This window comes from Schistocerca nitens, chromosome 9 (genome assembly GCF_023898315.1).
Source record: "Schistocerca nitens isolate TAMUIC-IGC-003100 chromosome 9, iqSchNite1.1, whole genome shotgun sequence".
Classification (NCBI taxonomy): domain Eukaryota; kingdom Metazoa; phylum Arthropoda; class Insecta; order Orthoptera; family Acrididae; genus Schistocerca; species Schistocerca nitens.
Window position 1 is genome coordinate 244,400,870 of NC_064622.1, and position 27,721 is coordinate 244,428,590.

Below are 27,721 nucleotides of genomic sequence, written 5' to 3' on the forward strand. Positions count from 1 at the left end.
TATTTCCTATCCAGCTTAAAAAAAGTACGTGAAATCACTAACAGTCCCCGTAACTGACTAAGGTAATGCTATTCTCCGAGGACTTTCGTACGAAAGCTCACGCAGGATAGAACTGGCGATGAATTCTTGTCTGCGATATATTTGTGACGTACCCTATTTCTATCACATCGCTCCTGCATGCGAAGTTATCACGGCCGCGTGCCGATAAGCGTATCCTCTATATCTATTCCATCGTTTTCTCAATCATTGGTCTCCCTCTTATTTAACTTCAAGTCTTACACAACTATCTCAACAGCACAGCAGAAATACTGGTTGTCAACGAAGTAATATGTGTCATCACATAATACTGTTATGCCCCCATTTTCTGTATCAAGAACCCTACATTGGAACAATGCCCCTCAAAAACGCAGAGAAATTAGATCCCTTACAAACTTAAAAAGACCGTTAACGGCCCACGTTCTATCACGAAAGCCGTTACCCCCATACACTTGTCTGCAGCTCACTCATGACAATCCCACCTCCCCTCCCCTCACAACTTTTTTCTCCGCCATATTAGGCACCGATGACAAAGCAGTTTGGTCCCTTTCCTCCCGCCTCCCCCCCCCCTTTTAATCCAACCACCCAACCTCCACCATTCTGGAAGCGTTTTTATTTCAATTCTGTTCTTTCCTACTAATTCTGGCAGCGTTTTTATTTCAATTCTGTTCTTTCCTACTAGCCACCAAAACAGCCGTTTCAATCTTCTCCTATTTATTTATTCCTTCCACTTTTATAATACTAAACATGTATTCAAATGTGCTAAACTAATCTATATCATTCTTAAGGCCCTTACTATTATTATCGTTATTATTATTACCAACTAGTATTTTTATTATTATTGTTATTATTGTCAATTAGAACTATCATTATTAGTGTCAATTATAACTATTTTATTATTATTATTATTATTATTATTATTATTATTATTATTGCTATTGTAGTTATGCAATAGTTTGATATAGCTATGGTACGTGTTGTTTCTGGTCAGAAGTAAGAGAGGGTCGTAAGGCCCTGAACTAGTAATGCTAAATAAGCAATGAATAAATGACATCACAGAAGCTCACGTATCTAACGAAATATACGAACCTAGATATTAGACGAATGGCAGTCTGATGGAGCACTTGAACTACTGTGAAGTAGGTATGAGCTATTCCATTTGAAATTGGACGAAAAATGAGAAAATCGACCTCGCATTTGTTTAAATCATTAATATTTTTTTCATGTGTAAATCACGGTAAACTTTCAAAAAGTTATCTCTTCAATGTATACTAGTTTTCGAGTTAAAATTCGGTAAATTGTTCGTAATTTTCCGACCGCGACCAATTGTTTGCCGAGTAACTCAAGTACCTTAGAGTATATCATATTTCAGTGAACTACGATTCATTCTGAAATTGGATGTCTGTTCTTGGTGGAGATATATGACTACTACATAATGATAATTAACATCAGTTTTAAAAACCTTTATTCGTGTACTAGCATAAACACTATTTTCACAAGGATTAAACTTACATAGACTTGAACAAATTTTTGTTACACGTTGATTTCAGTTTTAAGATTTATAGAGCCCCTGTCTTAAACGTGGAAAAAAAATTATTACACAATAAATATTTAGGCTTACGCTGTACTTAGATTGCGATGGGCCGCCGTGAAACATAAGCAGCAGGCGATCGACAACGGCCTCGTCGTGATTCATGGGTGTTACCGCTGTTTGTATTTAGTTTCCATTTTTCTACAGCTCTGCATTAAGGTGTCGTAAAAAAGTACTAATATTGTTTTAAATAAAATTCTGAACAATATGGCACAATTTTTATTCCATTTAAAATGATGTTTTCGAGAAAAAATATAAAAATTGTGAAAATTACATTAAATTTAAGTTCTAAAAATACCAAATTAATACCATCCCAAAGTATACAACATTACTTACATTTTGAATTTATTTCAGAATTTCACCTTGAATAGTTTCTGAGCTATGAGTCACAGAATAGTGTGATTTTATTTAATTACGGTAAATTTGACCCTTAGAAATCACGGAAGGACTTTTTTTTACCAAAGATGCAAGTTTGAAAAAGATATTGACTTACCCTCTGCTTCAGATGACAGAAAACTGAACTCTTACCAAACAAAATGCAAGGTTTTATGCTGTCCGCAATGAACCAGTACATTCTCATGTATTAGGAACAGACTCAGTTTGGGTGAATTTTGATATTTCGTCGTCAGGAGCAACTATCTTCACTGCTGCTGTGGTGGCCTCATATAGCCCGTGGACGGATCTGATTGGTCGACTTGTGATTGGTCGGCGATTACGTACTGCTGTCGAAGGCGGTGCCATTGTCTGAGCCTGTGGCGCCACCGCTTCAGTGGGAACGTAAACCCTGCAAGGAATGTCTCTGCTGCTTCTCTGTATCGAGCGCTCGTTTCCGCTGTCAAGGTTAAAGTTCTTCTCGCTCATTCTTATTTCAACAGCCTCCTTGATAACAGAATCCCAGTATGTGGAGGCATGTGATGACGACCACCTAGTTATAGTATGGTAATAAATTTTATGAAATGGACGGTATGGCGATAGGCTCTACGTTATCTCCATCATCGGCTAAGCATTTTTATGGAGAATTTTGAGGAACGTGCATTAAATTCAGCTCCTCTCCGTCCATCCTTATTTTATCGTTATGTTGACGATATATTTATGGTCTGGCCACACGGCGCGGAAGCTTTCAAACAATTCATGGAACACATGAACAGCATACATCTGAACATCCGGTGCACGGTCGAGATGGAGAAGGTAGGAAGGCTGCCATTCTTAGACGTACTAGTACAACGACAGGCGGACGGGCGTCTCGGTCACTCTGTATACCGTAAGCCGACGCATACCGATTTATACCTTAATGTACAGAGTTTCCATCATCATGCTAAGAAGAGAGATGTATTGGACACGTTGGTATATAGGGCCAAAACTGTTTCTGACGAGGACCACTTAAAGTCCGAAATTAACCATCTGAAGTACGTATTCGGAAAGAATGGCTGTGGTGCACTCGATGTAAAGGCAGCGTTCTCCCAAAAAAATGAAACGTGAAAATGCTGCACACTCATAGGATGAAACACCGATTGCAGTTCTTCCTTTTTGTGGCGCTACATCCAGCAAAATAGGAAGAGTTCTGGGTAGGCGGGGTATAAGACCTATTTTTCGTCCTCCTAAGAAAATTAAGGAGATGATGCGCCCTGTTAAGGACAGTCTCGGCCTCAGGGTCCCTGGAGTTTATAATGTCCCCTGTGAGTGTGGAAGCAGTTATATAGGTCAGACCATTCGTACCGTTTTCCACCCCTGCACGCAACATTATTAAAAGTGGAGAACTGGAGAAACCGACAATTTCGGAGCACAGCCTCACGAACGAACATAAAATACTGTTTGATGAAACAAAAATTTTGTCCCATGCCTCTACATACTATGATTCTGTTATCAAGGAGGCTATTGAAATAAGAACGAGTGAAAAGAACTTAAACCGTGATAGCGGATACTATCTGAGGGGTGCATGGAAACGAGCGCTCGATGCAGAGAAGCAGCAAAGACATTCCTTGCAGGGTTTACGTTCCCACGGAAGTGTTGGCGCCACCCGCCCAGACACTGACACCGTCTTCTACAGCAGTACGTAATCGCCGACCAATCACAAGCCGACCAATCAGAAGCCGTCCACGGGCTATAAAAGGCCACCACAGCAGCAGTGGAGACAGTCAATTGCTCCTGACGATGACGATGAAGGCTATCGTCGAATGCTTGACATTTTATCCCTAATTGACGCGGCAAGAAAACTGAGAATGTTTTACAAATGTGTCGTCGCGAAAGACTTCGTTCCCATCACCAAAGCTGTTTGATATCTTGAAACGTCTATCTTCTCGCACTCAGATCTCTGTGGTGCTGCACGAATGTCTCATTCGTGGCCTTAGCTGCAGTCCAGACACTACTGGTGCTGTACCAAGGCTTAATGTCCAGACAGTCAGCTGCCATCACCATATTAGTGCTTCAAAGAGGCCTAACAAAAAGGGGACAATTTTCTGATGACATGCTCTAACCATATACCAGAAGGCGATCCAAGCATGACTAGAAGCCATGGGCCATAAGAAGCTATTGTCTTCCACAAGAAAGGTGATCAAAAATAATTCAGGCTGTATCGTAGCACTAAGTGGTATGTAGCACGTGACTCAGGCCAGATCAGGCTAGCTTGCTGTGGGTGAGTATTCTTGGTCCAGGCTCCGATTCTGCAAGGATTCCATCAATCAAGACTCTCACTTGAGAGCTGTCGTCACAATGTCGCTGCCGTTCAAGCCTGACTTCGCAACCTCAGAAACCGCCGACTGTGAACTTAGTGCTCATTTTCAAAGAAGTTGAGGACTGTATCGTTGAGGCAGACTTGTCGATTTATAAATTTAGTTCTGGTTAACTTTCAAATGGTTACCCGCCAGACTTCGACAATTCTGCCCCCTATGTGACTTTGATTTTTGTAAAGTGAGTGTTTGATGAACTCAGTGACAATCTGACTGGCCTTTATCCACTAGAATTATTGTTGTTCTGTTTCAAGAAGTGACTTATTTTATGCTTTGTTTCAATCCACATCGGAATAGATGTGTTATTAATCTTTGATAAATAAATGTGTTCAATCATTTTTGCCTGGATAGTTTTTGTGCTGCTGTCAATGGACATATTTGTCGGCGACAAGGTTTTGTGTCCGTGTTAGATTTACGAGATATTCTGATCCAGGTACACAGTTATAGTGTGTGTTTTCCTTGCTGATACTATACCAATAGATGCAGAACACCCACAGATTCCTGATCGAGTGTCTGGTGGCCATCTCCATATCGCCTCTGGAAACCTCCTCCTGTCTCTCTGAGATCAGCTCCATGGTCAAGGATTTCCAGTCAGTACCACCAGCTTTCCAGCTGTTCGACAGGAAGGCCAAAGCATTCGCAAACTATGTTGCACACATGCAGCAGCACTTCCTGGTTAACGGAATTTCAGGTGAAGACCAGTGTAGCGCTTTCTTTTTGGCATACATATGCCTGGGCATTTATCACCTATTGCAACAACCAAATCTGGAAATGGAACTCAATGCCATTCCATATAATAAGTTGAAGACTGGTTTACTTGGGTACATTGATGTCAAGCACATATGGAATTATCCCACCACAAGTATTTAGTTGTCATAAACTCCTAGGACAGTCATACAGAGAGTAGATTTTTCACCGATAGGGTTTATGCCACGACTCCCATTTTTACTACTGTAAGGTGGTGGTGGTGGTGGTGGTGGTTAGTGTTTAACGTCCCGTCGACAACGAGGTCAGCAGAGACGGAGCGCAGGCTCGGGGTAGGGAAGGATTGGGAAGGAAATCGGCCGTGCCCTTTGAAAGGAACTATCCCGGCATTTGCCTGAAACGATTTAGGGAAATCACGGAAAACCTAAATCAGGATGGCCGGAGACGGGATTGAACCGTCGTCCTGCTGTAAGGAAAGTGCAAGGAATCATATGCTGATTCCTTGGTTAGAGATATGATTTTAATGCATGATGGTCTTAAACCTGACCGCTTGAAACTCGAGGCCTCAAATCTAGAAATTTGCCTTCCTATCAGCAGGGGATTCGAACCATATGTTCAGTCCTCGGCTACCCTATAAGTCCTCGCAAGAGATTGCAACTCAGATAAGCCCGTCCTCAAACCCAATTACAGACATCTGCTCCATTGGGCTTACAAAGTTCAGGCAAAGGCACGACACCATAGCATCAACAGTTTTCTTTCTGCTGTCAGTATTTTATCAGTCTTCAGCACGCACGTTTGCATGTATGCGTTCAACATTCTGGCGGTTACACCGGTTATTAATGTACAACCATTGAACGTTTGCAATGGCTTATCTCGTGCTTACGTTAACGTGTGATCTTACAATGTTAATCATTTAAATATGTTACCTACGCAAATCTGTTACCGAAATTTCATTAATCTACATTTCAAATTTTTTGGTATTCCTATTTTTTCCGTCAGTGTCTAACGAGCCCTACTACCCAGCGAATAAATCCGAATATTTGTACGGCCTACACACTGTTACGTTCACCAAGCAAGTTCAACGAGCCATAAACAACAGATTAAGTTCCAGCGCCGTCTTCCACAAAACCCGAGCGACGTACTGCTCTGGCATAAAAGTTCATTGTATAAAGCCCCGAATAATACTGAATTTCAGCAATTTCTCATAGTCTCCATGTACCACATGACTGTCAGCTCTTGCCATTGCCAGACTATCCTCCAGCTGTTGCTTCGCTGCAGGTAAAAATCTTACGTCGCGCTTTCGATTACATATCGAAAGAGCGCGTGAATCAGAATCTTTATTTGCTCTTACTTGGCGATATAAATTTCCGGGTTGATGAAAATCCTTGAAAATACAGCGATAGAGAAGGTGAAATTGCCCTCAATAACGATGAGACAATCTCAATAGGCTTGCTACATACGCTGAGGTGACAAAAGCCATCAGATACCTCCTAATATCGTCCAATAATTGTTCGATGTGATTCATGTCAGGTGACCTATGTGGCCAAATCATTTGCTCCAATTATCCACAAAGTTCTTCAAACCAATCGCCAACAATTATGGCCCAGTGACGTGGCACATTTTCATCCATAATAATTCCATCGTCGCTTGTGAACATGAAGCCCATGAATGAATGCAAATGGTCTCCAATGTAACAACTATAACGGCTTCTGAAACCAAATGTAACAATTGTGTTACTAAATGTGACACTTCTGTCACTAAATGTAACTGGGTTTTCTCTATTGATGCTGTCAATTGTCAGGATGAGCATTCTAAAGCATTCTGTCAGGGTGAAAATATTAAATAAATTAACTTTTCTCTCTTAACAACATGTGGGCAGGGTGGGTTCTTCCTTGGCTCGGGTATGATGTCGAATGAAACATCATTTTTACATAAGAATAACTTTAATTGAAGATTTGTACAACTGTATCTTACGGAATATTCTGGTTCGGAGAGCGGCAGCTGTGTCGTTTGTGAAGTCTTCTGCTGCGGCAGCGGCAGCGGCGGCGGCGGCGGCGGCGTCTGATTACGCGTAGCGGTGTGTATCTCGTGTCGCCGTCTCGTCCAGCTGACGGGAGACGCGCAGCGCGAGGTGGCCGGTTTAATTATTGCGAGCGGAGTCGTGCATCGGATGATACCTTGGGTGTGGCGTCCCAGTGTTTCTCTTCTCTATGCGCCCGCGTGTGTTGTGCGTCGACCAGCGGAGCGGCGCGGCGGGGGAAGGCCAGTGTCCCGGACTCGAACCACGGACTCCCGCTTGCCAATCTTCGGCTGTCAGGTCTTCATCCCAGCTCACAGGTGACTACTGATGTGAGGCCGTCTCCTTCCCGTCCTCACGAGTCACCCGGGTATGTAAAAACCAGACTTTAAATACCTTTTAACTTCTGTCTTCTGGCACCGCGGCTGCTGCCTGCTATTCCATTACAGCGGCGGACTTGGTTCGTCTGTGCATGATGCAGACTCTTCTTGCATGACGGTCTTCAGCATCGAAACTGACTGAAAACTTCTTCGTCTTCTTCGTCTCTCCTCTCCGTCTCCGTCCTCGACTCCGTCTCCGTCTCCGTCTCCGTCTCCGTCTTCATCTGACTTCATCTCTCTGGCCCACTGCGTCTCGCGTATTTATTCAATTCAGTTTACTGGAGGTGAACGACTTCACGGTCATTGCCTCGTCTGTCACGTTGAAAAGCTTCTCGAAGAATCTTCTTAACGTCGGTCGTTGGCTCTTGGAATGTAGGTGAGGGCTTTTGATCCCATGTGACGACTGAGAAACACGTGAGCCGGTCATTGCCTCTTCTGTCACGTTGAATAGCTTCTCGAAGAATCTTCTTTACGTCGGTCATTGGCTCTTGGGATGTAGGCGAGGGCCTTTGCTCACATACGACAACTGAGAAACACGTGAGCCGGTCGGGCGATGCCCTGACGGCTGAATCGACAGCGCCCGCTTGTGTGGAAGTTGCTGACTTCACGGTCATTGTCTCTTCTGTTCTGCTGTTCGGCCCGCTGCTTGCGAGTATGTAACTCTCTAAACTAAACCAAGTTTTTCATTTATATCCTAATTTCTAGTTCACTTTGATTTCACTAATTTATTTACTTAAGTAGCACTCAACATTCCTCCACCCTTCGGAGAAATTCGCCCTCGAATTTACCACTCAACATTCCTCCACTCTTCACACGGCAAAAGCACTAACATAAGCAATGAAAACTCTCAACTTAGAAGATTACACACGCTTCACATTAAGTATGTTGAAAATACTTTAGCACTTTACTAAAGCACTGTACACTCATGAATCACATAGTGTACACATAAATGGTTATAATAAGTGTAACAAATCTCGATGACAATGAATAACCAAAAAATAGATTATTCACTTAGAAATTTACATAGCAACACCTGTTTAATCAACCCTATATGAATGCAAGAATATTTATTCTACAGTATTGTTTACTTTAACATAAGACTGTTTAGTAAAGAGTGAAGTACAATAAACAAAATTAATACACTAATGCTCAAACGTAACCACTGAAGTACACCAGTTAAGAGTGTGGTATCCAGTGAACAGGGATTTGATGAAGTGGTATATTATGATTTGGCTTATTTTTTCGTCTTAAATAAAAGAAAACTGTACAAGGCAGAAACACCAACAGAAAGGTTCCAGATATACCCGTTCCTAGGATTATAATTTTAGTTTTGTGTTCACCTTTTAATTTTAAGACATGTTTCATCATAACATTGGCATCAATTTTGCCTTGCTGTGAGTTTATGAACGTATCTAATGACTTCAGAAGGGAACTGTCAAGGGAGTCATTGAGGTAGGACAGGTTTTGTGTAGGAAATGCTTGCATGGCGTTTTCTGAAAAAAGCAAACAACATGGTTATGAACCTACCAACCTAGTAAAAACAAAAACAAAGAAAAGAAGGAATACATTGTTAACTACAAGATCTACATGTCTCTACGTTCAACTTTTCTTTCTTAAAAAATAAACCATTATCATTTATTAATTATTTACATATGTATACTACAGTCTACTAAGATTCAACTAGGACATTCGCACTCTTGGTCGAAGATTGTATGGTGCCATGTGTGTATGTTGTGCTGGCGTGGCCACTCTTTTTCCTTTTCGGGTACTTCCTCCACCCTTCGGAAAAGCAGACACTATTGTTGAAGGAATTACTTCTGGAGCGCCCTTAAAAGGTTTTAAACGACTTGCATGGACAATGGTAGTTCGGGTGGGCAGTTGCAATTTAACGTTGACTGGTGACGTGATCTCAATAATTTGATAAGGACCTCTGTAGTTTGTTACAAATTTCTTCGTTTTTACTCTCGCAATATAAGGAGTTGAAAGCATAACCCACTGACCGATTTTGTAATTTGGATATTTACCTTGGGCATTACCTAATCTTTCCTGTCGTTCCAAAGCCTTTGTATTAGATTTTTGAACCTTTTTCCATACATCCTTCATCATTCGACTGAAATCTCTTACTGTTTCTCCGACTTTTCCGTTTTTCTACCTGATTACATCAAAAGGGGACGGCATTTTTCTGCCATAGACCACTTCATAAGGTGACATGCCAGTTGCTTCATGCGTTTTGGCGTTGTATACCGACACGATTATTGGTAAATACGTATCCCAATTAGAATGTTGTTCGTTAATATAATAACTAAGCATCTTGCCAATTGTCCGATGAACTCTTTCTGTGCGCCCATTGCACTGAGGGTGTAACGGAGTTGTGCGTAATTTACGTATTTTTAGTAAGTGGCATAGCTGTTTCATTAATTCAGACATAAAATTAGATCCCTGATCTGTGATAATAGCTTCAGGTACGCCAAATTTAAGTATCCAGTTGTTAACTAAAGCTTGGGCAACTGTATTTGCTTGCTGATCTGGGAGACTCACCATAGCTAGATAGCGTGAAAAGTGATCTATAATTGTAAGAACATACTTATTACCAGCCGGTGTTTTATGAAATGGCCCGTAGAGATCCACTCCGCAGGTTTGATATGGACATGAAGCCTCGGGGAGCCTCTGTAAGGGTATTTTTGAACGAGAAAGTTCAGCTCGTTGTGCGCACGCAATGCAATTACGAACGTACTGCGCAACATCCTGCTTTCTGGTTTGCCACCAAAATCGCTCTGCTACACGTCTTTCGGTTGTTCGCTGTCCACCGTGTCCTGCAAGGATATGATCGTGGGCTTCTGCCATTATTTCTTGTCTAAGGTGTAGGGGAACAACAATTCGCGGTCCAAGTTTTGTTTTACGGCATAATACACCATCTTCAAAGCAAAATTGTTTTTGAGTTGCGTATTTTTTGCATTCTGTATCCTCATCTTGTGCCTTTCTCCAGTCCTCAGTATCTCGGCCTGTTGCTTCCAAAAGTGCTATTTTCCGACTTAGACAATCTGCATTCGTGTGTTTTTTGCCTGGTTTATGGATAACTTCGAAATCCATTTCGGAAAGACATAGGGCCCAACGGGTGAGACGACTAGATGGATCCTTTAATCCAAGCAACCATTTTAAAGCTGCGTGGTCTGTAATGACCTTGAATTTCCTACCATACAAGTAGCATTTAAAGTATTTGATACCATAAATAACACTTAACAATTCTTTCTCCGTTGTGGAATAATTTCTTTCTGCCGTTGTTAGTTGTCTCGAAGCGTAGGCTATGGGGTGTTCCGCGCCATTAATATTCTGACTCAAAACAACTCCTACTGAATGACCACTTGCGTCACAGGATAAAATAAATTCTTTATTATAATCTGGATAAGCTAATACTGGACTGTGTGTTAACTTATCTTTAAGGGTTTGAAATGCTGATTCACAATCTTCAGACCAATGAAATTTTGCACCCTTTTTCAATAATTGGGTTAAGGGTTGGGCAATTTCAGCAAAATTTTGAACATATTTTCGGTAATACGATGCGAGACCAATGAAACTTTGTACTTCCTTAACGCGTTGTGGTGTTGGGAAGTCCTTAACTGCCGAAATTAATCGAGGATCTGTTTTAATTCCTTTTTCACTAATGACATGCCCTAGGTATGTAACCTCTGTCAATGCAAAAGTACATTTTTCCATATTTAATGTTAATTTAGCTTTTCTAAGTCTCTGAAAAACATTACGCAGACGCACAGCATGCTCATTAATGTCTTTGGAGAATACAATAATATCGTCTAGATATACACAACATTGCTGAGTTTTGAGTCCTCGCAATACTCCATCGAGTAGTCTTTGAAAAGTTGCTGGTGCATTTTTCAAACCGAAAGGCATTCTTTTAAATTGCCAGTGGCCTCCAGGGGTAGAAAATGCTGTTTTATGCCTATCTTCAGGTGCAACTTCTAATTGATGATATCCGCTACGTAGATCGATTGTTGAAAAGTATTTACTGTTACCCAAACTGTCAATGATATCTGTAATGTTTGGAAGAGGATAAACATCTGAGATAGTTTGTTTGTTAAGGTGTCTGTAGTCACAACAAAATCTATATCGTTTCGTACCGTCGGGAGACTTCTTTGGCATAATTAAGATATTTGAATTATAAGGAGAATCAGAATATTCTATAATTCCATATTTTAGATGCTGTTCTAAAAATTCATCCAGTACTGGCTGTAAGTGATGCGCAACTCTATAAGGCTTCCTATAAACTGGGGGGCTATTTCCTGTTGGGATCCTATGCTGTGTGATATCTGTTGCTGGCAGTGGACCTTCTGCATTAAATAAATCTTGAAACTCAACTAAAACTGCTTCTATCGTGTCTCTATCATTTCCTTTCAAATGCTCAATCTTCTGGCGTAATGCGGTTTTATAGGCGTCTGGTTTCTGACCATCGTTAATATCTGACCAAATGAAATCTTCTTCTTCAAAAGTACTGACTGTAGCTACTAATATTCCCTTATGCAACTCTTTGTCCTCCACTCCGAAATTGTCAATATGTACCGGTACTTTTCTTTCTCCCTCAACGTCTTGAACCCGTACAACACTTCTACGTACAAAACAATGTGATACATCTAATTCCTCATTTTCCTCTAACGGCTCTATTAGACACACTGTATCTGTAGGTACATCGGGGTCAACGGTCATCCAGAAAAGTTTTCCTGAGCCAGATGGTATCTGATCCCGCGAATCAACCTTCAAGGACGTTGCACGCAGTGTAGTTGATTTCGCCTTCCGGTTAGGGAAATCTTGCGGCAGAGGGCCCTTTGCAGCGGTGTCACCTAGCTGAAACACTATTCCGCTAAGTTCTACAGTTTGCTGTCTGAGGTCGATTTTAGCGTGATGTTTATTCAGGAAATCCAGTCCTAGGATCGCGTCGTACCCGTCAGTTACCTTAGTTACCACTTCTACATCTTCCTGAAATTGTACACCGTGAATATAGAAAATCAGTGATGTACATCCTAATGACTTCACTGTACCTCCTCCTACTCCGCTCAATCTATACCTTGGAGGGTCATATTTCTTTTCTCCAATACATTTATTACTTACTATTGATACGTTTGCGCCTGTATCCACTAGTATCCTTGCCTCTTTATCCTGTATGGTAGCAGATAACCAGCATTCCGCCTTCACATTCGCCTTAAAGGCATGAAATTTTATTGGGAACGCCTGGCGGCGGCTCCGACATTCCCGTTTGAGTTTAACTGATTTCTATTTCCAAAAACTTTCTTAGACCTGCATGCCTTGAATGTGTGACCTATTTTTTGACAATTAGTGCATTCAGGTTGTCTGCAGTTTTTTGCTATATGGCCCTGTCGATCGCACCTAAAACATAGTACTCCTGCTGAAAATACATTTCGCTTCTCCTTGTATCTGGTGGCAATGTCTATTTCTTCGAAAGCTGTCGCCACAGATACAGCTTCTGCTAAATTTTTAGGAAACTCTGCCCTGACACGACGGGACGTTTCAGGAGGCAATCCACGTAAAAATGTATCCAGAGCTCTATTTTCTGCCTCTTGTAAAATAACTTTATTTGCTTCATCACTAGTTGTCAACTGATAGGTGTTAATATTAACTTTTATAATCCTATCTACAAAGCTTTCTAACGACTCGTTTTGCCTCTGAGTGATAGTGTTTAATTTTTCCCTATAAGATCTACAGCTGTTCTGTTTTTGAAAACGTTTAAGCAATCCTTTCTTCAATTCTTCAAATATTGGAGCATTCTGTAATTCTTCATGGTATAAGACGTGTGCTTTAGCCTCTCCTGTCAATCTTAACTTTGTCATCTGTAAGAGCTGTTCATCTGACCATGATCCTAACTTTGCAGCTGCTACTAAATCATCAAAAAAGGCTGTTATGTCCTCGCCAGGTTTACCTGAAAAAGGAGTTACCAAGGCTGCTGCTGAGGAATCTAGGGTGGGAGGGATTGAACTGGTTTGCCTAACCTCACTCAACTGTTTAAATAATGCATTATTATCACTTTTAAGCTGTGCTATTTGATTAACTAAGATCTGAATAGCTTCATCAGTAGAAACCGCTTGTGGTGCTGACTCTGACTTTGTACGATTTCGTGTCGTCATTTTACAAACTATTAGTTACACAATATTACCACACTGAATTCAAAAGATGTTTAAATATTTTCGACAAACTCTTAAAATTATGAGAGAAAATACACCTCTAAATAAAGAAAATATTACGACTGTTATGTGCACCTCTATCCTTTCAAACATTAAACAATACTAACTGTGGACCTTTAGTGACTGTCAATGACACCTCATATTGAGCCAAGGGTTTTTTCTCTGACACCAAATGTAACAACTATAACGGCTTCTGATACCAAATGTAACAATTGTGTTACTAAATGTGACACTTCTGTCACTAAATGTAACTGGGTTTTCTCTATTGATGCTGTCAATTGTCAGGATGAGCATTCTAAAGCATTCTGTCAGGGTGAAAATATTAAATAAATTAACTTTTCTCTCTTAACAACATGTGGGCAGGGTGGGTTCTTCCTTGGCTCGGGTATGAGGTCGAATGAAACATCATTTTTACATAAGAATAACTTTTATTGAAGATTTGTACAACTGTATCTTACGGAATATTCTGGTTCGGATAGCGGCAGCTGTGTCGTTTGTGAAGTCTTCTGCTGCGGCAGCGGCAGCGGCGGCGGCGGCGGCGGCGTCTGATTACGCGTAGCGGTGTGTATCTCGTGTCGCCGTCTCGTCCAGCTGACGGGAGACGCGCAGCGCGAGGTGGCCGGTTTAATTATTGCGAGCGGAGTCGTGCATCGGATGATACCTTGGGTGTGGCGTCCCAGTGTTTCTCTTCTCTATGCGCGCGCGTGTGTTGTGCGTCGACCAGCGGAGCGGCGCGGCGGGGGAAGGCCAGTGTCCCGGACTCGAACCACGGACTCCCGCTTGCCAATCTTCGGCTGTCAGGTCTTCATCCCAGCTCACAGGTGACTACTGATGTGAGGCCGTCTCCTTCCCGTCCTCACGAGTCACCCGGGTATGTAAAAACCAGACTTTAAATACCTTTTAACTTCTGTCTTCTGGCACCGCGGCTGCTGCCTGCTATTCCATTACAGCGGCGGACTTGGTTCGTCTGTGCATGATGCAGACTCTTCTTGCATGACGGTCTTCAGCATCGAAACTGACTGAAAACTTCTTCGTCTTCTTCGTCTCTCCTCTCCGTCTCCGTCCTCGACTTCGTCTCCATCTCCGTCTCCGTCTCCGTCTTCATCTGACTTCATCTCTCTGGCCCACTGCGTCTCGCGTATTTATTCAATTCAGTTTACTGGAGGTGAACGACTTCACGGTCATTGCCTCGTCTGTCACGTTGAAAAGCTTCTCGAAGAATCTTCTTAACGTCGGTCGTTGGCTCTTGGAATGTAGGTGAGGGCTTTTGATCCCATGTGACGACTGAGAAACACGTGAGCCGGTCATTGCCTCTTCTGTCACGTTGAATAGCTTCTCGAAGAATCTTCTTTACGTCGGTCATTGGCTCTTGGGATGTAGGCGAGGGCCTTTGCTCACATACGACAACTGAGAAACACGTGAGCCGGTCGGGCGATGCCCTGACGGCTGAATCGACAGCGCCCGCTTATGTGGAAGTTGCTGACTTCACGGTCATTGTCTCTTCTGTTCTGCTGTTCGGCCCGCTGTTTGCGAGTATGTAACTCTCTAAACTAAACCAAGTTTTTCATTTATATCCTAATTTCTAGTTCACTTTGATTTCACTAATTTATTTACTTAAGTAGCACTCAACACCAAGTATCCGAACATAGACATTTCCGGTCAGTGATTGGTTCACTTGGACCGGGAAAGCCACTCCATGTAAACACTGCTCGCACCATTATGGAGCCACCACCAAACTATTTACAACCTAGGTCCATGGTTTCGTGGGGTCTGCGCCACACTCGTACCCTGCCATCAACTATCAACGACTCAAAGCGCGATGCGTCTGAGCAGACTACGGTTTCCCAGTTGGTAGGGCCCAACCAATGTGGTCTCGAGCCCAAGAGAGGCGCTGCAGGCGTTGTCGCGCTGTTAGCAGAGGCATTCGCTTCGTTTGTCTGCCAACACAGCCCATTATCGCCAACTTGCGTCGTTCTGTCCTAAAGGACACGTTCGTCGTTCGTCCCACACTGATATCTGCGGTTCTTTCACGCATTGTTGCTTGTCTGTTAGCACTGACAACTATATTCAAACGCCGCTGGTCCAGGTCGTGAGGTGCAGGTAGCTGGCCACTGCGTTGTCTGTGGTAACAGGTACTGCATGTAACGTGATGTTCTCGGCATACTCATCACGCTTTAGGTCTCGGAATATTGAATTTCCTTACGATTTCCAAAATGAAATGTCCCATGCATCTAGCTCCAACTACCATTCCGCGTTCAGATTTCAGGGTTTGTTAATCTCCGTCGTGCGTCTATTAATCATGTCGGAAACATTTTCACATGAATCCCCTGAATACAAATGACGGCTCCACCAATGCACCGCCCCGTCCTTTTATACCTTCTGTACGTGACACTGCCGCCATCTGTAGATGTGAATGTCTATCTCGCATGTCTTTTATCCCTTCAGCGTATGATGAACTCAGAGGGGGTCGTGATTCGTACCCGGATAGCTCAGTCCGTATAGCACACGCCTGCGAAATGGAAAGGCAAATTTTCCAGGTTTAAGTCCCATTCCAGCACACAGCAGAAGCTTCCACTCAGCGCCTCCTCTGCGTGAGAATTCATTGTCGTACCTGAACATTTATTGAGTTATATATGAAGACAATAACTGCTTTCGAAAGAACAGATACTATTGATGACCGTGCAGCTTTCTCTGGAATAAATGATAATTAATTGAAACCCTCAGCTGCCGGCAGGTGTTTTTGATGTACCTCGATGGGGACAGCTGAAAATGTGTGCCCCGACCGGGATTCGAACCCGGGATCTCCTGCTTACATGGCAGACGCTCTATCCATCTGAGCCACCGAGGACACAGATGAATAGCGCGACTGCAGGGACTTACCCTTGCACGCTTCCTGTGAGACCCACATTCCCAACTGTCTACAATTCTACAGATGTAATGTACCTAATAGACATTTGCCCATCCACTCATTACTCGCGCACACTTTGGCGATTCCCGTTAGAGTTCGGGCAACCTGTGCGCATTCGCTGCACGGTCATCAATAGTATCTGTTCTTTTGAGAACAGTTACTGTCTTCATATATATAGTTAAAGGCTACCCAGCCATTGACCTACGTCTGTGCAAATGTGCACAGGTTGCCCGAACTCTCACGGGAATCGCTAAAGTGTGCGCGAGTAGTGAGTGGATGGGCAAATATCTATTAGGTAAATTACATATGTAGAATTGTGGACAGTTAGGAATGTGGGTCTCACGGGAAGCGTGCAACGGATAAGTCACTGCGTCGTGCTATTCATCTGTGTCCTCGGTGGCTCATATGGATAGAGCGTCTGCCGTGTAAGCAGGAAATCACGGGTTCGAGTCCCGGTCGGGGCACACATTTTCAACTGTCCCCATCGATGTATATCAACAACACCTGTCGGCAGGTGAGGGTTTCAATTAATTATTATTTATTTATTGAGTTGTTTGCTGTTCATATTAGTGTTATCCAGATAGTAAAACGCAATATGTATGGCACATAAGATCGTATACATAAAAAAATAGTTTAAATAAATTTTAAAATGCTTTGGTTGAAGAGGAACGATGTCGGAAAATATTGGATGGTGCATAAGTTCGTAGTATTTTCCCCTAAGCTTAATAAATACAACAGATACACATCACAGAGACTTCGGTCATCAATAACATATCCTCCTTCACCATTTATAACAGTCTTCTAACGCTGGGATAACTTTTCGATTCCGTGACTGCAGAAATCGCGTGGTTTTTAGGCGAAGAACCCGTGGAGCCATGATCTGAGAGCATTTTCATCCAGAAAGGGAGTCCATTTATGGCTGTTCGATAGAGAGCGGAAAAGATTGCAGTCTAAGGGCGCAAGGTCGGGTGAATAAAGTAGGTGAGGAATGACTATACTACTGTATAGTGTTTTTAATCAATCTAGCAGAATGCGAGCGGCCTTTATCGTGGAGTAGCATCACTTCAAGCAGTCTTCCTGGTCGTTGTTGTCTGATTGCATTTCCACGACGATACAGTATTTGACAGTAAATGTCAACAGCGATGGTTACACCTCTGGAAGCAATTCGTAATACATCACACCGTCGCCGTTCCACAAGATGCATAAAATTATCTGTTGTGGAAGCGCGTAGGTCTTTGTACGGGGAGTTGCTGCTTCGTTTGGACTCAATCATTCTTTTCCTTATTTTAAGAAAAAGGCGCCATTTCTCGTCGCCAATAGTGATACAGGATATGAACGGTCGGTGTTGATCACGAGAGAATTGATGACGAGCAAGGAGAGATGCACAGATGGTCACCAGTAGATTTTTGTGATGTTGGCTGAGAGCATGTGGTACCCGTACACCCGATTGTTGAACCTCTCCCACTGAATGCTAATATCGCACGACGGTGGAATCATCACAGTTCATCACATTTGCCAGTTATCGAGTACACTGATGTGAACCATTGTGGATTAATCCGTTTAAACATCTTCATCAAATACCAAAGGTCTTCCTGTATGTGGAGAGCCCCTAATGTCAGAACGATCCTCTTTAAAACGAGAGAACTATTTTCTTGCCGTGTTCTTTCCAGTGCCATTACCTCCACACACAGCGCAAAATGTTTGTATTGAAATGAAACTGAACAATATGTTGGAAATGTTACGATTTCTCCACTTGACACTCGATTTTCTAGTGTCCACACCTCCACTCACTATCTACAAATTATAATGACAATGTAAACTCACGTAGTAACAGTGAACTATAAATACACTACTGGCCATTAAAATTGCTACACCAAGAAGAAATGCAGATGATAAACGGGTATTCATTGGACAAATATATTATACTAGAACTGACATGTGATTACATTTTCACGCAATTTGGGTGCATAGATCCTGAGAAATCAGTACCAAGAACAACCACCTCTGGCCGTAATAACGGCCTTGATACGCCTGGGCATTAAATCAAACAGAGCTTGGATGGCGTGTACAGGTACAGCTACCCGTGCAGCTTCAACACTACCCCACAGTTCAACAAGAGTAGTGAATGGCGTATTCAGACGAGCCAGTTGCTCGGCCACAATTGACCTGACTTTTCAGTTGGTGAGAGATCTGGAGAATGTGCTGGCCAGATCAGCAGTCGAACATTTTCTGTACCCAGAAAGGCCCGTACAGGACCTGCAACATACGGTCGTGCATTATCGTGCTGAAATGTAGGGTTTCGCAGGGAGCGAATGAAGGGTAGAGCCACGGGTCATAACACATCTGAAATGTAACGTCCACTGTTAAAAGTGCCGTCAGTGCGAACAAGAGGTGACCGAGACGTGTAACCAATGGCACTCCATACCATCACGCCGGGTGATACGCCAGTATGGCGATGACGAATGCACGCTTCCGATGTGCGTTCACCGCGATGTCGTCAAACACGGATGCGACCATCATGATGCTGACGTTTTGCCATTCGTGCACCCAGGTTCGTCGTTGAATACACCATCGCAGGCGCTCCTGTCTGTGATGCAGCGTCAAGGGTAACCGCAGCCATGGACTCCGAGCTAATAGTCCAAGCTGCTGCAAATGTCGTCGAACTGTTCGTGAAGATGGTTGTTGTCTCGCAAACGTCCCCATCTGTTGACTCAGGGATCGAGACGTGGCTGCACGATCCGTTACAGCTATGCGGAGGCATCACAACAACGTTTCACCAGGCAACGCCGGTCAACTGCTGTTTGTATATGAGTAATCGCTTGGAATCTTTCCTCATGTCAGCACGTTGTAAGTGTCGCCACCGGCGCCAACCTTGTGTGAAAGCTCTGAAAAGCTAATCATTTGCATATCACAGCATCTTCTTCCTGTCGGATAAATTTCGCGTCTGTAGCACGTCATCTTCATGGTGTAGCAATTTTAATGGCCAGTAGTAAAAAAAAACGACAATGTATAAATAAACCCATCACAACCGAAATACCAACACGCAAAACGAAAACGCTACGAACTTAAGGTATGCAGCAACCTAATAGTTAAAATATTTTTTTTAACGCTTTGGCTGAAGAGAAACGATGTCGAAAAATACGAGTATGGAAGTACATCGCTTCGTGTGATACCGATCAGCGCCAGGCAGGTTAAAAGGCGAGGAAATAAACGAGCTGATGACGGGCGGTTGCGTACTTCAGAACTGGCTACGGCTGGGGCTGTTATAAAGTTGTGAGGCGGTCCTGGCGCGCAGCGGTGCGACATCAAAAGGCGAGCCTTTGCGCCGTGAGCCGTGAGCCGTGAGCCGTGAGCCGTCTGCGGCCGCGGATGAGCCCCCTGTGTGGCGGGAAAACGTGACCGCATTCCGGCCCCTGCGCGGGGCAGACGAGGGCCAGCGGCAACCTGCTGCCAGCAAGCTCAGTGATTACGCCCCTGGCCGAACGCAACCTGCCACGCCAACAGCAACTCAGCTTTGATCAGCGCTCGGTTACTTGTCAACAACAACACTATTGAAATTCCTTTTCCAGAATATGGAGCATGCTAATTCAGATTCCGCAACTGTAGTAAAGACTTTGAATGAAACTGCTCTTTTCTATTTATTTTAATAAACCACGACTGCTTTCAGCCCCTAAGCCTATATATCAGGCGTCCTAAGAGAACACCGTAATGTGGTGACACATGCCACTGGATAATGGCCTTGGGGGCTGAAACCTATTGTGATTTATAAAATAAACAATTGGTGCTGGCACTATACTCAAAAAGTCTCAAAATATCATATCCTGTTTGGCGCAGAAAGCTGCCTTTTAACAAGAAATGGCTACTTCAGAACTGAATCGACTGCATTAACATTGATTACGTAAATGAGCTATATACAACATCTTGTTACATTGCGGTACCTAAAATCCAACGTTTCAGAATTAAGTTTTCACTCTGCTGTGGATCAAGCACTGAGCCAGATGAGCAGGAATATGATGAATGCTTTTACTCACAACTTGTCCTCTGTTTCAATTCTGTCTTTACCTCCTACTACTGTTAAAACTCCTAGATAGTAACTCCAAATGTTCACTAAGTGTGAAACACATTTGATAATGTAGTGACATAGCACTGTAAGAAAAATTATCAGTGTCGAAAATTTATTAAAAAGCGAGGTAAAGAGAAAATTATATGAGTCACAGAAAGTGAAGAATGAATAAGAAAGAGGGAGAGCGATAAGGAGTATGATATGGAGATAATAAACAAAAGAATGGGGTAATTAATAGGAGAATAGGAAAATGGGTGGGACCAGAGGGAGAAAAAGTAGCACTATGCAGATAATGAGTAGGAGAAGAGGGAAAATGTGTAGTGAAAGAGGGAGACCGAGTAAATGAGTAGGAGGGACAGAATGAGTAAAACAATGAGGAGAATGAGTAAGACAAAAGGAAGAATGAGTAAAAGAAATGGAAGAATAAAAAGGAAGAGAAAATCATAAGGGAGAGAATGAGTACGAGAAGGGTGAAATCAATAGGAGAAGGAGAAGAAAGAGGAGCAGGAAAATGAGTTGGAGAAGAAAACGAGGGAGAATGGGACTGAGAAGAAGAATGAGAAGGAAAAGTGCAAATATGACGATGAGAAGAGATAGAAATATAGAAATGGGACAGGAATACAAGATGGAGAATGAGGAACTGACGTGAGGAATTATAAGAGAGAGGATAAAAGAGAGAGGTAGGGGGGAATGCTGACACTATCGAATTGTGGAAGATTAGGGATATGAAAGTGGTATGACCTACTGAGGAGGTAAGATATATGAAAAAGGAAGTTATGGACACGCACAGACAGTGAGCAGGGACTGTGAACAAAGGATAGTGAACAAATGCCTTAAATCTGATTGCCTGGTCCCTTTTTCTCCACAAACATCCTGCTTCGACTACTTTATGACACCAGTGTTGCGACCTGTAGAGCTGGGTAGCGCTATGTGCAGGAGTATGATCATAGAGCGAGGGAAAGTGATCCAGTTTATGCCCAGAGGCGTCAGCGATCCAGTGGTATCTGCAATAAATTTTATTTTTTATGTTAAGTTGAGAGAATTATAAAGTGTCTGGGGGCATCAGAAGGCAGCCTCGGAATAGTGCTGAAGGTTCGCCAATCAGTTGCAGTGTTGTCACCATAGGTCAGTGAGACACAGTCGCATGCTTTGCTGCCGGCAGAGTGGGGACAGGAAGGTACCACCTGCCCAAATGTTCTGCTATACACTATGGCTCACAACTCAGTGCTCTCATAGGCAGCCCATCGTGTGTCCAGGTGAGGACAGGCGACTGTTGTCCAGGATGTCAGTTGTTACAAAGACAATGCTCAGGTTATCCACTACAGATTGACCAAGATTGCAGCAGACCTTCATGAGTTGGCCATGGGGATCATCTGCAACTGACCCTCAGTGGTCAGGCAGGAATGATAGACCATGGCTGTGATATGCATCAGGGTGGTAGCGTCTTGGTGTTGAAGTCAGCAAGTAGGTAATGGGCAGCTTTCACTGAATCCCAGTAGACGTTCATTCTCTCTGGCCCTAGCGATGGCTGGAAGTGTCTTTGAGTTCCGAAACCCTCGCTATTTAAAGGGCCTAGCCCATCCCTATGAAATGATGGCCCTGAGTGCATGATCGCATTTGCCATCGTTCATCGGTCTCGTCAGCGTTCCTACCCTTCTTCACTGGGAGATTGTGTGGAAATGCTTGCGCCGGCTGGTGTGGCCGAGCGGTTCTAGGCGCTTCAGTCTGGAACCGCGCGACCGCTCTGGTCGCAGGTTCGAACCCTGCCTGGGGCATGAATGTGTGTGATGTCTTTAGGTTAGTTAGGTTTAAGTAGTTCTAAGTTCTAGGAGACTGATGACCTCAGATGTTATGTCCGATAGCGCTCAGAGCCATTTGAACCATTTGAAATGCTTGCCTGGATATATATATATATATATATATATATATATATATATATATATATATATATATATATAGGGTGTCTCAGCTATCTTGTCCACCCAAAATATCTCTGGAACAATAACAGCTATTGGAAAACGACTTTCACCGGTATCAATGTAGGGCTGGGGCCCATGAATGTACATATTTGGAAACATTCTAAAACGAAAGCATATGTGTTTTTTAACACAAACTTATGTTTTTTTAAATGGACCTCCTATATTTTTTCTTCAGCAATCCATAGCATGACAAAGCACATACACAATGGCGTTGATTGCATCGCAATATTCCCATTACATCCCGAGATATTAAGACACGAAGTTGACGCTTGAAACACCCGACATGCGCTGCTAGCGCACGTCCTGAGGCTCAGGCGTGAACCCCATGCTGCTCGTAATCGCGATGTGATTGACATGCGTAATCACACTTCCATACTTATCAAGAGGTCCGAAACGAATAATACGGTCTGCTGCCATCCTGCATTAACGTCGTACATTCCAGCAGGTATTTATCCCATAGGCTAGGGGTGATGCGGTTCTGCAACATATCTGTGTACCGCAACGTTAGTCACAAAGTTAACTTCGCTTATCGTTAATCCGTTACTAAAAAGGTAATGCCGTTAAACGTTTACTTTACTGTAGATCTAGCGCAAGTGACAGTTAATCATTCACTCGTAATAGTAAAATTCATGTTGATGGTTTTAGTGAAACGAGCAAGTGGACTAAAAGTTTTACCGTTGTTTAGGTAAAAATGTTTTGATTTGGGAAGTTCAGGTAGGACATAGAAGATGAATGTAAACATGTTTAACAAATTAGTTTTATTGTCACATAATTATCAATGTTATGTTTATCTAATGCGTTAAATGACAAATTGTTGCAAACAAAAAAATGGCTCTGAGCACTATGCGACTTAACTTCTGAGGTCATCATTCGCCGAGAACTTGGAACTAATTAAACCTAACTAACCTAATGACATCACACATATCCATGCCCGAGGCCGGATACGAACCTGCGACCGTAGCGGTCGCTCGGTTCCAGACTGTAGCGCCTAGAACCGCACGGCCACTCCGGCCGCCTGTTGCAAACAAATGTTTCTTAACATCACTGGGTAATATGGCCCTTTGTAGAAACTTCCACTGCGATACCAGCACTACATACTAAACATAGCGTTCACATCTCATGCTCAAAGTGATGCCCATTGGCTTGCATACATAGGGTCACTCTGCGGATGAAGGATGCCCTACTACGTGCTACTGTTTCCTCTATGATGGCTGTACAAGCATCAATAATGCGTTGCTTCATGCCCTCTGGTGTTGTTGGTTCATGTTGGTAAACAGCATCCTTCACTGCTCCCCAAAGAAAATAATCCAGCGGTGTAAGGTCCGGAGATCGGGCAGGCCACCTAACTGGGCTACCTCGTCCAATCCACCTACCAGGGAACTTACGGTTCAGAAGTCGTCGTGCTCGTAAGGCGTTATGTGCAGGACGTACGTCATGCTGATACCACATGACCATTCTCCGGTTCAGAGGTACGGTGCCCAAGAGAACAGGAAGATTGTGTCGTATAAATCTGGAGTATTGTCTGCCATTTTGGATGCCATTTATAAAGAAAGGTCTGATAATGGTATCTCCAATAATCCCACACCAAACATTAACTTTCCACGGACGTTGATGTTCTACCTGACGGAGCCATTTTAGATTGTCTGCGGACCAATAATGCATATTCCTCATATTGACAATTCCTTTGTTGGAGAATGATGCCTCCTCGGTAAAGAGAACATCTGCAAAAAAATTTGGATTAGTCAGAAGGTTTTGCTGAGCCCACCGACAAAATGTTACCCTATTGCGGAAGTCATTTCCATGAAGATCCTGGTGTAAATGAACATGGTAAGGATGACATTTATGACGTTTAAGAATACGCTGTGCACTTGATTTCGACACACCAACTTCACGTTCAATTTGACGTGTGCTGATTTGAGGATTCACAGCTATGGTAGCGAGCACAGCAACTTCAGAACGTTCATCTGTGCGTGTTCTAGGACGATGTCGAGCTCTTGGATTTAAGCTTCCCGTTTCACGTAGACGAGATGTGAGACGACCAAACATCCGGCGCGAAGGCGATGGCTTTTCAGGGAATCGTCTTCTGCACACTCGTTCTACCTGAACAGCATTTCGTCCACCTACAACAGGGTACAGTACAGGTATGTAGAGTAGGGTAGAAAACAGACATATTAACTTAATAATCATAATGTTCGCTAACAGTACTATCAACAAACAAGCAATCTCATAACGTATTTCCCGACACTCTCCATAGATCAGCAGCATTTCTACCATATCTTCATGTGTGTACATTATACTGTGCAGCATAAGTTCCACAAGACAACGTTTATTCACAATGTGTACTACCTCCGTGCCGTCACTAGATTACTCTGATGCACGACTACACTGGCAAGCGGTGTACTGCACGCCAAAGCAACAACAAATGGGATGCTCGGAGGGTGGTGGAGTGCAGGAGTTTGCATGGGTCGCAAATCATACACAAGGCGAAGTGGTAACTGTGGCAGTAGTGGGAACTACGTTGGACACTTGACTAGGTAGAGCCAGGCCCTGCGTGACAGGCACAATGGGTCATATAACGCATTAGATAAATCTTATTTTGGGTGTGCAGGATAAATAAGACAACCTGATGGGTGTACACCGATCGGTCCTGGTTCATATTGTGTACGTAGATACGTAAAACGTGCAAGAGGGAAACCATTATGTGCTTATGAGAGTTGATGGCAGCAGACCGTATTATTCGTTTCGGACCTCTTGATAAGTATGGAAGTGTGATTACACATGTCAATCACATCGCGATTACGGGCAGCATGGGGTTCACGCCTGAGCCTCAGGACGTGCGCTAGCAGCGCATGTCGGGTGTTTCAAACGTCAACTTCGCGTCTCAATATCTCGGGATGTAATGGGAATATTGCGATGCAATCAACGCTATTGTGTATGTGCTTTGTCATGCTATGGATTGCTGAAGAAAAAATATAGGAGGTCCATTTAAAAAAACATAACTTTGTGTTAAAAAACACATATGCTTTCGTTTTAGAATGTTTCCAAATATGTACATTCATTGGCCCCAGCCCTACATTGATACCGGTGAAAGTCGTTTTCCAATAGCTGTTATTGTTCCAGAGATATTTTGGGTGGACAAGATAGCTGGGACACTATATATATATTGGTGTTCCAAATTGAAGCAACAAATCGCTGTTTCGCCATTCTGCTTCTAATTCACGATGTAATCATACAAACTGTCAAATGATGTCCGTACGATCGTCTACTGCATGGAAAGGTGGCATTCCAGGCAACGCACGACCATGCCAGCGATGACGTCAGGGCACCTACCAAATGGTATAGTGTTGGGGGAGAGGGGGGGGCGGGGGTGGTCTCTCATCCACAATGGCTGATGGCTGTGTACACAGTCACAGACGGTGCGGTGTAGTACAGACGGTGCGGTGTGGTACAGAGAAGACAACTGCTACAACTGCTAGACCCTCTGCAGTGGAGGGCTATCGGAAGAGTGAAAGCAGAAGCAAACTGATGTGGCCTGATGGCTTAATGTGAATCATTCTGTAGTTTCTCGATTATGGCGACAGTTTATAGAAACTGAAACTGTATCCCAAAGACTAGGGCTGGTCTAACAATTTGTGATATCACAAAGAGAGGACCGTTATTTGGCTGCAAGGCAGCTGCATGGAGCTGTCATCTGCCCCCCGCAGCATCCACTGGACATGTTGTATCGTGTCAAACGCTGTACAGACGACTTCAGCAGAGTGGCCTTTATTGTTGGAGACCTGCTGTATGTGTACCTTTGACGCACCTTCACAGAAGTGAACGTCTAGAGTGGAGTAGTAAGTATTCCACCTGGACAGTCGAACAGTGGGCCAGTCTTCCTTTCACAAGTGCGTCCCGATTTAATTTGGATAGTGAATCTCAATGGATTCGCATCTGGATGGAATGTGAAACTCGATTTCTGGAGAAAAACACTGTGGAAGGGGTCCGATATCGAGTAGGATCCCTAATGGTGTGAGTAGGGATTATGTTAACCACACGAAAACCTCTTCACGAAATTGTACAGGTGAATCAGCGTGGTTTAACTGCTTTCAGGTATCATGATGAGATCTTGGGACCTCATGTGCGGTTGTTGCGGGGTGCTGTGGACCCAGTCTTCATGCTGTGGACCCAGATTTCATATTGATGAACGATTATGCTCGACCTCATAGAGCATGGGTGGTTCACGTTCTCTTGTAAACGGAAGACATTGCTCCCATGGCATGGTCTCCTCGCTCTCCCGATTTGAATCCCATAGCGCATGTCTAGGATGCATGGAGAGAGGGGTTGCATCACATCAGCTTCCACTAATCACTCTCCAAAACTCGCAAGCCGCTCTGCTGCAGGAACGGGCGTTATTGCCTCTACATGAGACAGAAGACATCATCTACAGCACGCTCCATCGTTGTCTTGTCTATATTGCTGCCAGAGATGGTCACACCCCATACTGAGCACATTAACCAGTTGCCAGACTATGTGTGAAAATCCGTTAAGTTGGAAAAAGAAGAAGAGCATTTTTTGTCTACCACTGTGCATGTTGCAACTGTTTACGTTCTGTTCCATTGTTTCTAGTGTGTGTGTGTGTTGGGGCTCATGGGCTCTCAACGTCGAGGTCATCAGCGCCCTACATTGTTTCTACTTTACTATCACCTGTATATATTGTTTCGTGGAAAGATAAATGCAAGCTTGCAAAATTTCCGTTTGTTTCTTTAATTTTGGACGCTAGTGTATATCGTTATCATGAACAAAAGATAAGATAATGCACAGAAACACCCCAAGTTATACACAAATGTGCTAATCTTGTAACAGGACTATGGATACATTTAGTGGCATAGATGCGTGGTAAGGTTAATGTTTTACACACTCTACAGATTCATTTCACTGACAACGATGACACTTATACTGGTCAGCGGCTACCCCACGTGGCCGCATTGCACGTAGTGTCGGTAAGTGTGTTGTTCTTGTGTAGAATGGGGAATGCGCTCGCACTGAGTTTTACCGAGGGCACATTGTGATGGCTGCACCGACGTATTATCGATGTAAATAGCAGCGTCACTGGCGAGGAATGACTGTT